The sequence below is a fragment of the Camelus bactrianus genome, chromosome 6 (assembly GCF_048773025.1).
Source record: "Camelus bactrianus isolate YW-2024 breed Bactrian camel chromosome 6, ASM4877302v1, whole genome shotgun sequence".
NCBI lineage: Eukaryota > Metazoa > Chordata > Mammalia > Artiodactyla > Camelidae > Camelus > Camelus bactrianus.
The window spans coordinates 4,264,759-4,275,033 of NC_133544.1; the positions used below are offsets into that span (position 1 = coordinate 4,264,759).

Below are 10,275 nucleotides of genomic sequence, written 5' to 3' on the forward strand. Positions count from 1 at the left end.
CACTGGTAGGCCACACAAAGATGGTATTCATGGCGAGGCCCTAAATTCTCTCCGGAACGAGGCAGAGTTTAAATAAATACATAAGAAACTTGGATCCTGGGGCCGGACTGGGCTTGCCCAGGGAGGGGGTAGGTGCTATTAACACCAAAAAAGAAAGGAGCCCCTCCCCCAACACACACAACTCTGCCGAGTTAGTGAAACTCCTTCCTCTGGCCCCGTCCGGGCACAGCCACAAAAGGCTTGCGCCTGTTGACAGCCCCAGGGACCGGCATATTCACTGTCCAGACGCAACAAGAGGAATTGAACCTTCCTGCAGGCCTGGGGTAGGCAGGTCCCCGGGTGTCCCTTGGCACACCCGCTCAAAGGGCGATCGAGGGGGCTCCAGGAGGTCTTCGGGGTGCAGAGGTAAGGAGGCCCCAGGCACGCCAGGTCTGTACTCTCATCTGGGTCGCGGTGACAAAGCATCAGAAAAGGAGATGCTGAGACGGCCTGAGGCTCCATTTGAAACTGCTCCCCACCCACACCCCCACGACCAGGCTATGCGCCAGGCTCTTGGGTGAGTGAAATTGGCCTCATCAGCTCCTCTTTCTAGGTGAGGAAACTGAGGCGGAGTATGTTAGGGACTTGTGCGAGGAAGTGGAAACTAAATCCCTCCTCCCAGAGGAAGAACACTTGGGGCGTGTGTGTGCCTGTGGGGCTGCAGAACCCTCCATCGGGACACACAGGCCGCCTCCGGGCCGCGCTGCCCCAGCCAGCCAGGAACCAGCAGGAAAGCAGTGGGAATGAACTCTGACCTCCGAGTGGAGCAGCCAGGTGGGAGTGCCTCTTGACCCTTTGCTTGAAACCTAGTGCTGAGTTTTAAAGCCCCGTGAGGATGGCCAGAGGGCAGAGATGCCTGTCCCACGTGGCCGGGCAGGCGGCCACCTCACCACGTGTCTGCGGAGAGGGTCCCTCCCCTGGGCTGGGGCATGCTTTGTGACCAGGTTTGCCAATTAGAAAAATGCAGAACCTTCTCCCTGCTCCTTGGTGGGTTTGACTCCCACCAAAGTAGGGGACTGGAGAGAGCTGGGGCGCCCCCATCCTGCCCCGTTGAGCCATGAGAACATGCCTCCGCAGTGGGGGTGACAGTGGGGTGGAAATGTGGGGAAAGTCTTCATCTTTATTCCCAGGAGGGTAGCAGCATTCTCCTTGGAAGTGGGTTTGGGTTGGAGAGACCCCACTCCCGCAAACCTCAGGCACATTACATCACTTGAAAAGGGTCCTTTTAAGAAATTCAATAAATCACCCAGTGGGGTTAGCTCTGTGCAGTGTTGATAAATGAGAAGTCGGAGGGCTGGACAGGACCCTCTGACATGGATAGATGGGTGGTTGCGGCCGCCCCTGGGGTTTCTACACCGCGGAGCAGGGCTGGGTCCCCCGCAGGACCTCCAAGGGCCCAGGGGAGTGAGAGAGGTGAAGGGCCTCCCTCCAAGTCTGACATGAAGCTTAAAACTGGAGGTGAATTTGCTTTGTGGGCTGTTCTTTAGCCTTGCTAGTTTTTTTTCAAATCACATATTATTATTATTGGGTGTAGATTGGTACCACCTTTTTAGAAGCAACCTTTCAAATGCGTTTTCGTTGAGTTCTACTGAAACAGAGTGTTTGAGGCTTTTTTCCCCCCACACTATTTGTAATTACAAAAAATTGCAGTGACCTTTTTGTCCATCATTAGAGAAATGGCTGGATGAACCGTGGTGACATCCGTTGAAGGAATACTATTTACCTTTCGGTTGATGGACAGGCTGAAGCCAAGGTCTGTACGTGTACAGGCCTGGGGAGCACTGGGAGAGCTGTCAAGAGCTAAGACAAGTGGAAGAAACTGTATGGGTTGGTTGATCCCATCTGTTAAAAAAAAAGTGCGCATATGTACATATTTAGTTAAAAGACTGTATATGCCTAAAAATATTTGGAAGGAGCCACAGCGACCAGTTTAACAGTGATTACTTTGGGGGAGCGTACATTCTTCTATATTTGAATCTGTTACAAGCCAGTTTTGCTTCTGTCACATAAAAAGAGAGCTGAGAAGCACGTTACTTACCTTTGGATAAAACCATGGAAAATGCCCCCAGTCTACTCTGAGGGTTCTGGCCGCCTGCCCATCACCACCACATCTGTGGGTCCAGGTTGAGAAGCCCATCCTGAGCGTGTGGTCCAACCACTGGGTGGCTTGGAGGGCCCCCCACATGACTGCTGGACACAGGCTCAGGCCTTTATCTGCCGGCCAAGCTGGGCACCAGGGACAACATTGTCCAGTGGTGGCTTCTGCTTAGCCTGGCTGAGCCTTTGCTTTCTCACTGGAAGTGGGTGGATGACAGGGCAGGTGCCTCTGAAAGTGTCCTCAGAGGCAGATGATGGACTCTGCTGTCTGTGGATAGGAGGATGCTTGTCCCTGCTCCCTAACTCTCATTCAGGAATCCAAAGGGGTTCTGATCATGACAAAAACACATAGTTGAAGGAAGATTCACTGTCTGGTCTCCTCCTCCCTCTGTCTTAAGAAATTTACATCCAGCCATCTCTGATTTTAGCCAAAAAAACAAGGGGAAATTGTACAGACCTGTACCACAGGCAGTGCCCAAGGTAGAGGAGGAGGCCTGCCCAGATCATCAGGACTGGGTGGGCAGCTGGTACTCTGGGTACTGATGTGGCACCAGGACACAAGGCACAGCAGTCCCGGGTGGCTGAATACAATATGGATTCCATGAGGCTCTGGTACTCAGGCTCAGCACAGCCCCTGCCACAACCGGCACCCGGTACTCCAGTGCCTCGGACCCCAGGGCTGGGGATGTGCTGGGAGCAGAGGCAAGGAGGAGGGGAGAGTGGGCAAGCTGGGTTGCCAGGTTCTCCACACTGCACCCCAAGGGAGGGCCAAAGACACTGCTGTCAGTTACCCGAGATTTTCGCTGTTTCAAAGGGAAAAGAACTCGATTATGACCAGAACAGGTGCGGAACAAAATACACTAGTTGTGGTTGACTGTGCTGACTGGCCACCTGGTAAGCAAGGAAGGCCAAAGACGGAAGCCCAGGTAATTGCAACAATAAAGAGCAGAGCGGGCTGGGGTTGGAGGCCGGAGGCTGGAGGCCAGAGGCGAGACTGGAGGAGAGCAGAGACTGTCAGTCAGAGTCGGGGAAGAAGGAGCTTCATGGAAGCCTGAGGAGTGGTGGCATCCAGGCTGCAGACACCTCAGATGCTACAAGGACAGAGAGCATCCCCCAGAGCGGCCACAGGGCCTGAGAATATTGTACAGTGGAACAGGGGCGCAGAAGCCAGTGCAGGAAGTGTGTGCGGACCCCCTCAGGAGACAGGCTGAGAAGAGCAGCTGCTGGAGGAGCCTGAGTCATGAAGGAGGGGAGGGTTTCCAGTGGGTTTACAGGTCAAAGGAAGGAAGATGCAGTGGGTGTGAGAGCAGAAACAGGGTCTGGGAGCATGAGGAAAATGAGGCCCCAGGAGATAGGGGGCTCCCCACCCAAGTGTGCTGGGGGCTGGAAGAACAGAAGGTAAGGTGTGAGGTTTGTGATTTCTGCGTGGCAGTTCTGCCCTGGGGTATGGCTCTGCCAATTGGGCTGAGGTGACATGAACTTTTAGAAGACCAGGAACCAGTGAGATGGATAGAGAGAAATAAACACCGCAGCGCAAACACGGGCTGGTGTGGCCCATTGTGCAATTGCGTGTCACACCACATACAGCAAAGTCTGAATTGTGCAGTGCACAACGTGCCCAACTGTACAAACCAACCCTTTCTTTACAGGAGCAGGATGTGCCATTCACATGGCTGTGAATTCCCAAGAACAAGACTGTGAGCCAGGCCCCCAAACAGCCAGATGCTGCTATGTACACAGGAAGGTGACACAAGATAGCTGAGAAGGCAATAATATCCACGAGTGGAGCCTTGAAAGAGAAGTGATTTCTCTAGGGAGTGAACAAGGAGCTGTAGGGCTGGTAGACAAGGCTGGGATGCCAGCTGCTCCAGCTGCAGCCACACACGGGAGGTGAGAGCAAGAGCAACCTCCCCAGGGGACCCAGCAATCCCAGTGGCAGAGGCAGTGCAAGCTCAGGGCTGTGCGCAGAGCCGGGTCCAGCAGTGTCAGCCTCAACTGGACGGATGAGGAGGCTCTGTGGGGTTCAATGCTTGCCTAAGGGTGGAGCCAGGATTTGGACCCAGGCGTGGACCAAGGCTGGCATCTTTTTAGACCTCAGGCAGCTCACACATCCACATCCAGTGCCCACCCCACATGCAGCTCCAGGTCCTAGGATGGGGCCTGACTAAGATCTCCAAGAATAGAGAAATCAAGTCAGTCTTAATTAAGTTGCAAACAGGGACCAGGGGTCCACAGGGGCCGCGCCACCTGCCCGCAGCCCTCATTGTGCACAGCTAATCCCGTCCAGGTGTCTGCTGGCAGCCCCTGATCAATTAGTCACTGCAATTGAAGCTGAGTGTAATTAATTATTCAATTTTGAGCTGTTCCAGCTTAATGCGTCTGAAATGACATCATGCAGCCTGGGCGTTCTGCAGGAGGGGACAAAGGCAAACAGGTCTGAACAAAGCCCCCCGTGCACCTGACCCACTCTGAATCAGCACTAATCCTCCGCGGCCCAGAGCGCCTGCTCACCTCCACGCCGCCGCCCCCACAGCCACTCTGAGCAGGTGCGCAGCCCCGCATGTGGGGGCTGTTGACAAGGCCGGCTCAGGAGCTTTGACCTCAGGGTCACAGACCCCCAACTTCCTACATGTTCTGTCACAACCCCAGCTCTCCAACCCCACCAGGGGCCTTGCTCTTGGGCTGCATCTTAGCTCTGGCTGCACGTGGAGCGACCCCACGGCGTTTCTGCGGTCGCCACCACTCCATTCCAGGCAGAGGGAAGACTGGGGCCCCGCAGCCCCTGGGAAGATGGACAGGCCCTGTGGGGGCGGTGCGGGGGGGCTTCAGCCTGCTTCCTACCAGAGTTTCCTCTCCTGCACGGGCCCTCGCCTGCCTCAGAGATGATCTAAGGGACTGCAATGAGGGGCAGGAGGCCCTCCTGGTTGAGTTTTTCAAGGGGTGATTGTGGGTCCCTTGAGCCACCCCCACCAGCACCACTGAGGCCAGAGAGCTTGCAGGGAGCTCTCCTGCCCTGCCTCCCCCTGCCCTCCTCTGCTGTGGCCCAGGCCCACCCCCTCTCACCGTCCCATTCACATAACTGGACCCTAGTGTGACATCTACTCAAAGTGACAATGTTCTGGCTTGAACCGTCCATGGCTCCCGAACACCTTGGTCAAGTACAAACCCTCAGCCTGGCTGCAAGTCCCTAATAGCTCCCCCTGCTCCCCCGGCCCTCTTTCTCCCCTTTTCCCTCAGGCACGTGCTCTGTTTCCAAGATGCCGGTCCCTGGATTTCGGGGCTGAGAATGGCCTCCCCAGGCCCCAGTGCCCCCACCCCCGCCTGCCCTCTGTCCTTCCAGACACGCAGCAGGCCTGGCCCGATGCTGCCTCTTGTCTGGTACATCCTATTTGCGCGTGTGTTTACAGGGCAGCTCCAGCTGGGGGGAAGGAGGCCACAACCTCTCTCCCCTGGCTGTGTTCGCTGGGCATCCAGTGCAGCGCATCCAGCGCAGCGCTTAGCACGTAACGGACCCTCCAGAAATGTTTGTTGAATTCATGAAGGAAGAAATTATTAAATCGGCCAAATTGAACTCATTATCTCCCCCCTTCCTCCCTGCCAATGAAGGAGGCCTTGCACCCTGCGTCTGGGATAATGGTGTCATTATCAGCCACTCAGCCCTCCCAGCTGCATTCCGGACCGTTTTCATCCTCTCCTCTCATTGCTGTCCACAGCCAGTGCATTTATCCAGGCTGACTCAAAGAGAGACCCCAACCCTGCCTTCCTCCACACCCTCCCCCATGCCGGGCTCAGGCCTCACTGTTCTTGCCCAGCCTCCATCCTGGGGGCCCACCTGCATCCTGGGGACCTGCCTCCAGCGTCACCCACCCTCTAAGATGGCCCTCAACTGGGTTTTCTGAAGTTTCTGGACTTTTGTGCTTTAAAATGCTCAGGTACCCCGCGGCTCCAACCCCAGGCATATACCCAAAGGAACTGAAGGCTGGGACCTGAGCAGACTTCTATAAACCCATGTCTCCACTGTTCACAATGGTCAGAATGTGGAGACAGACAGATGTCCATCGAGGGCCGAAGGGATAAGCAAAATGGGAAATGTACGTACAACGGAAGAGCATTGTCTTAAAAAGACACGAACTTCTGATACCTGCTGTACTGCGGGCAAACTGAAGACGTGCTGCGTGAAACAGGCAGTCACAAATGGTCAAGTTCCTTCTTTCGTTCTTTTCTTTTTTCGGATTCTTTATGATTCCATTCACATGAGGTCCTCAGAGGAGTCAGATTCACAGTGACAGAAAGCAGAGTGGTGGGTGCCAGGGGCTGGGGGCAGAGGGTTAGTGTTTACTGGGTGGAGGGTCTGAGTTTGGGAAGATGAAAAGTCCTGTGGACGGGTGGTGGTGATGGCGGCACAACAGTGTGAGTTGCTCATTGCTGCTGAGCTGGTCACCTACAGGTGGCTAAAATGGCAAATTTTATGTTAGGTATATTTTACTACAATTTTTAAAAGTCCTAAAAAATTGAGGGTTTTTTTTTAAAACAATGCTCAGGTGCATCAAATTTCCTTGGAGCTACTTCCACCAGCTCTGCCTCCCGCACAGTCTGCCCTGTCAGGGCTCCGCCTTCACCCTGACCCCATCCACTCTGGCCTGCACATCCTCCCCCCGGGCGCCTGTCTCCCCATCAAGACTCAGCCCAGGTTTCTCCTCGTTCCCCGAAAACCTGGGCCCTAACTGCCTGCTCAGCACTGTCCCAGGGCTAGAATTGTTCTGTCTCCTTCGGCGCCCCCCACAGGCACAGCAACGCCTGCTCAGAACACAACACTTTGTAAATACTGGGTGAGCCAATAATAGAAGGAAGGGACGCTCAGGGCGCTACGGGCCGGGCCCCCTCTCCTGCACGGGGTCCTCCCTGCTTTTATTACTGCCCGCTCCCAGAACTCACAGCCCCCACCCCCAAAGAGGGGAGGCGGGGTGAATCAGAGACAAATGGCCAGGTGCTCTTGGCAGCACAACAGGGCCCCTGAGGTTTTGAGGGGCCTGTGGAGACCCCCAGCCTGGGTTACATGCCAACTGGCAGGATGCTGATTCTCAGGGTCCCTCTGGGGAAGAGCGAGAGGGTCTCACATCACCCAGGAGAGAACTCCCGTGCGGAGCTGGCTCTGCCCCATGTTCCTGATTTGACACTCTTTTGTTCAGAGTGAGAGCCACTGTGGGGTCAGAGGGGTGGAGCCTCAGTACCCCCCTTTGTAGAATGGGGACTGCACACCAGTGACTGGCGATGGTGGTGGCAGTAGCGGACTCTGCTCCCAGCAGTCACCGCGGAGAGTGCCGGGCTCCATTAAGGAAGCCCCAAGCAGCTCGGGGTCCAGCGCAGAGAGGAAGGAAGCGAGGAGTTCCAGGGTTCATTCTCCCTTGAAACCGGGGGAGAGCCTCAAGACACCATTTCAGTGGACACTGGCTTGCCCTCTGAACAAGCATCCGTCAGGAGATGCGGACCCCGCGCCACCCGACCCCAACACAACTGGCGGTTCCTCGGTCCCAGAGGGTGACAGGGGTGCGGCTCTGTGTCCACCCCGACAGACACAGGAAGGGGTCCACGGGTACAGGGGAGCCCAGGGCACGATTCACTTGTAGAAGGAACACACTCAAGCAAAACTGGGCTGTGGGTTCAGCTGACTGACTCTGTCAGACAGCGGAGTGGTGGTTACCCCTGGGGGGCGGCAGGGGGTGTTTGTGACCGGGAAGAGCTTCTGGGGTGCAGAAGAGTGCTGGGTCTGGGCTGGGTTCCATGGTGTGTTCATTTTGTGAAAATGCACCTGTTGGTGCATTTATAATATGTGGGGGGGGTGTATATTACACTTTAATAAAAGGAAAGAAGAAAAGAAGAGACGGGGAGGGAAGGAGGTGGGGGAAGGCATGGGGGAGGGGAGGAAGGAGGAGAGCAAGTTAAATACACATCGGCCCCTCTGGAGGTTCTGGCTGAGGCTGAGGGGGCGGAGGCCTTTCCCGGATGGAGATGCTGAAACTTCTCCTGAATTTTCAGGAAGAGCAGGGAAAAGGGGTGAGCTACCAGGGAGACCCGGAAGGTGCTGGCAGGGGCTGGGGTGGCCTTCTCCTGAGCAGGGTCTTCTTGCCAGAAGTGCATCTGATAACATGGGGGCTGTCTGAGTCCAGGGTCTCCAACTCCCAAAGGGAAGCTGAGAAGGGACCTGGGTGGCATGGCCACAGGGCTGACCACCTGCTCCATTCGGAGGCAGGAGTGGAGGGTGGACGGCTGTGGTGGCCAGCCATCACCCAGAGCAGGCCTTAGCCCTGGAGCTGGCCTCGGATGTGGCCTTGGATGAGCCAAGGCAAAGATCAGGGGAGGAGAAGGCGGAGGTTCCAGACTGAAAACACCCTTTCAGCATCAAGGCCGACAGTTCAGGCTCTCAGGGAAGCAACCTTCTGGCGTGGCCAAGACTCATCCCCTCCATCTGTGGCATGGTGGGGACAGGGGCTCCGTGCCTGGGACCCCCGAATTTGGAAGCAGGGGGAGCGGGTCTCCGCAGAGACGCCGCTGCTTGGCTCAGGCCGAGCGCACCGGGAGAGCCTGGTGCCCAGCAAGCCTGCCTGGGGCAGCCCATGGTGACTGGGCTGGCAAGGATTCCCTCGCGGTCATGTCTAATTGCCGTTGCGGCCTAGCTGATTAGCACAGTAACCACCAGCCCCAGGAAGGAGGTGGACTTCAGAGCGCCAGGAATTAAGCCGAGACTTTGCAAGTTCATGCCTGTGCCTGCCCCAGCCAGCAGCGTGGCCCCCGTGGGCAGGAGCAGGCCTTATTCAGGTCTGGCTCAGATGCTCTCGCCTGTTGACTAAACTGGGGTCATTTAAAGGCAAGCAACCCTCCGGGCTTGGTTCCTGCTCCAGCCACCCCGATGGGGACCCCGGGACCCCATTCCCCCAAGAAGCAGTCCGGACAGGCGGAGCGCGGCCGCGGGCGGGGCGGGGCCGGGCCTCACGTCCGGGGAACACCGAGCTCGTGGCTTTCTAAGAAAGGAGCTTGGCCAACGCCTGTGGCAGCAGCGTGACCACATGGCTTGGCCACAACGAGCCTGTCTGTGTGGGATTCTCCAGGAATCATTTGTCTCGGAGGATGTGGTCAGGGGCGGAGGGGAGAGGTGGAAGGCCTGACTCCAGGGTCCCGGAGGGTGTGGTTGTGGTTGATGAGCCCAAGGGAAGCGTGGACTTTCACACAGGTGGAGGAAAGCCAGGGCCAACTGTTTTTGCCCCCACTTTTTCAGGATGAAAACTGTCCAACAGCCACCACAGTAGAAAGAAGAATGAACATGACCCTGTGGACCATTCAGCCACATTCAGCAGCCTGAGCGTCTGCACCACTTGGAGGCCACATTTAGACCCATGGCAGGGCTGAGAGCACCCCCACCCCCCACACAGTGACCGCCGGGACAAAGGCTTTCTCTGCCGGTCAGCTCTCTTCCGGAAGATTTCCCTGCACCCCAGGCCCCTGCCCTTGGGAAGTCCTCCATTCGGGCAAGACCCCTCCCGCCCACACGCACACAGGGCTCTCTGGAAAGTCCCTCCAGGTCTTTGAGGTTGTCCCAGAACAGGTGGCATGGACGAGCGAGAGCTCCTGGGGCACCACGAGGAGGCCACGGGCCACCTGACGCTGCCAGGGCCCCAGCCCCCGTGCTAAATGTGCTGGGCTCCGAAATAGGCTTCAAAGCGAGTGCCACATGCGGCTCCAGACCTGGTCCCGGGCTATCGGGTTTCCTGATCTCCCTTGCAGCCTTGGTTACGGGTTAGCATGAATCTTCTCGCCCCTTAATTATAGTTCTGGCATCCGAAAAATACACCAACACCTCTCCCTCCCTTGGCGCCCTCGCCTCATTCCTCCCCACTCCCAAACGCTCCGGGAGCCGGAGATAATCCCCGGGCTGCTAAGGACTGTCCCCATCCCTGTCCTCTGTGGTCTGACTGCACCCTCATTGGCCCGGGCCTCTCAGCTGCCTTACAAGGTAATACTGCCCGCCAGGAGATGCTACTTTGGGAAGAGTCAAGAGGACAGAGAATGTCAGGATCTTTTTTTATGCTCGGAGCCAAGCCATTCCTGGGGCCGCCGAGAACAGGCGGTGTTCTGTAACCGAGA

The 10,275-nt window shown here is 56.7% G+C and overlaps 1 long non-coding RNA gene across 1 annotated transcript; it reads left to right on the forward strand.

Moving 5' to 3' along the window:
* The first annotated feature begins 200 nt into the window (after positions 1-200).
* LOC141577792 (uncharacterized) lies at positions 201-9,997 on the forward strand. The gene is made up of 2 exons (XR_012507262.1): positions 201-405; positions 9,410-9,997. It is a non-coding gene; the product is annotated as an uncharacterized LOC141577792 (long non-coding RNA).
* The last annotated feature ends 278 nt before the right edge of the window (positions 9,998-10,275 follow it).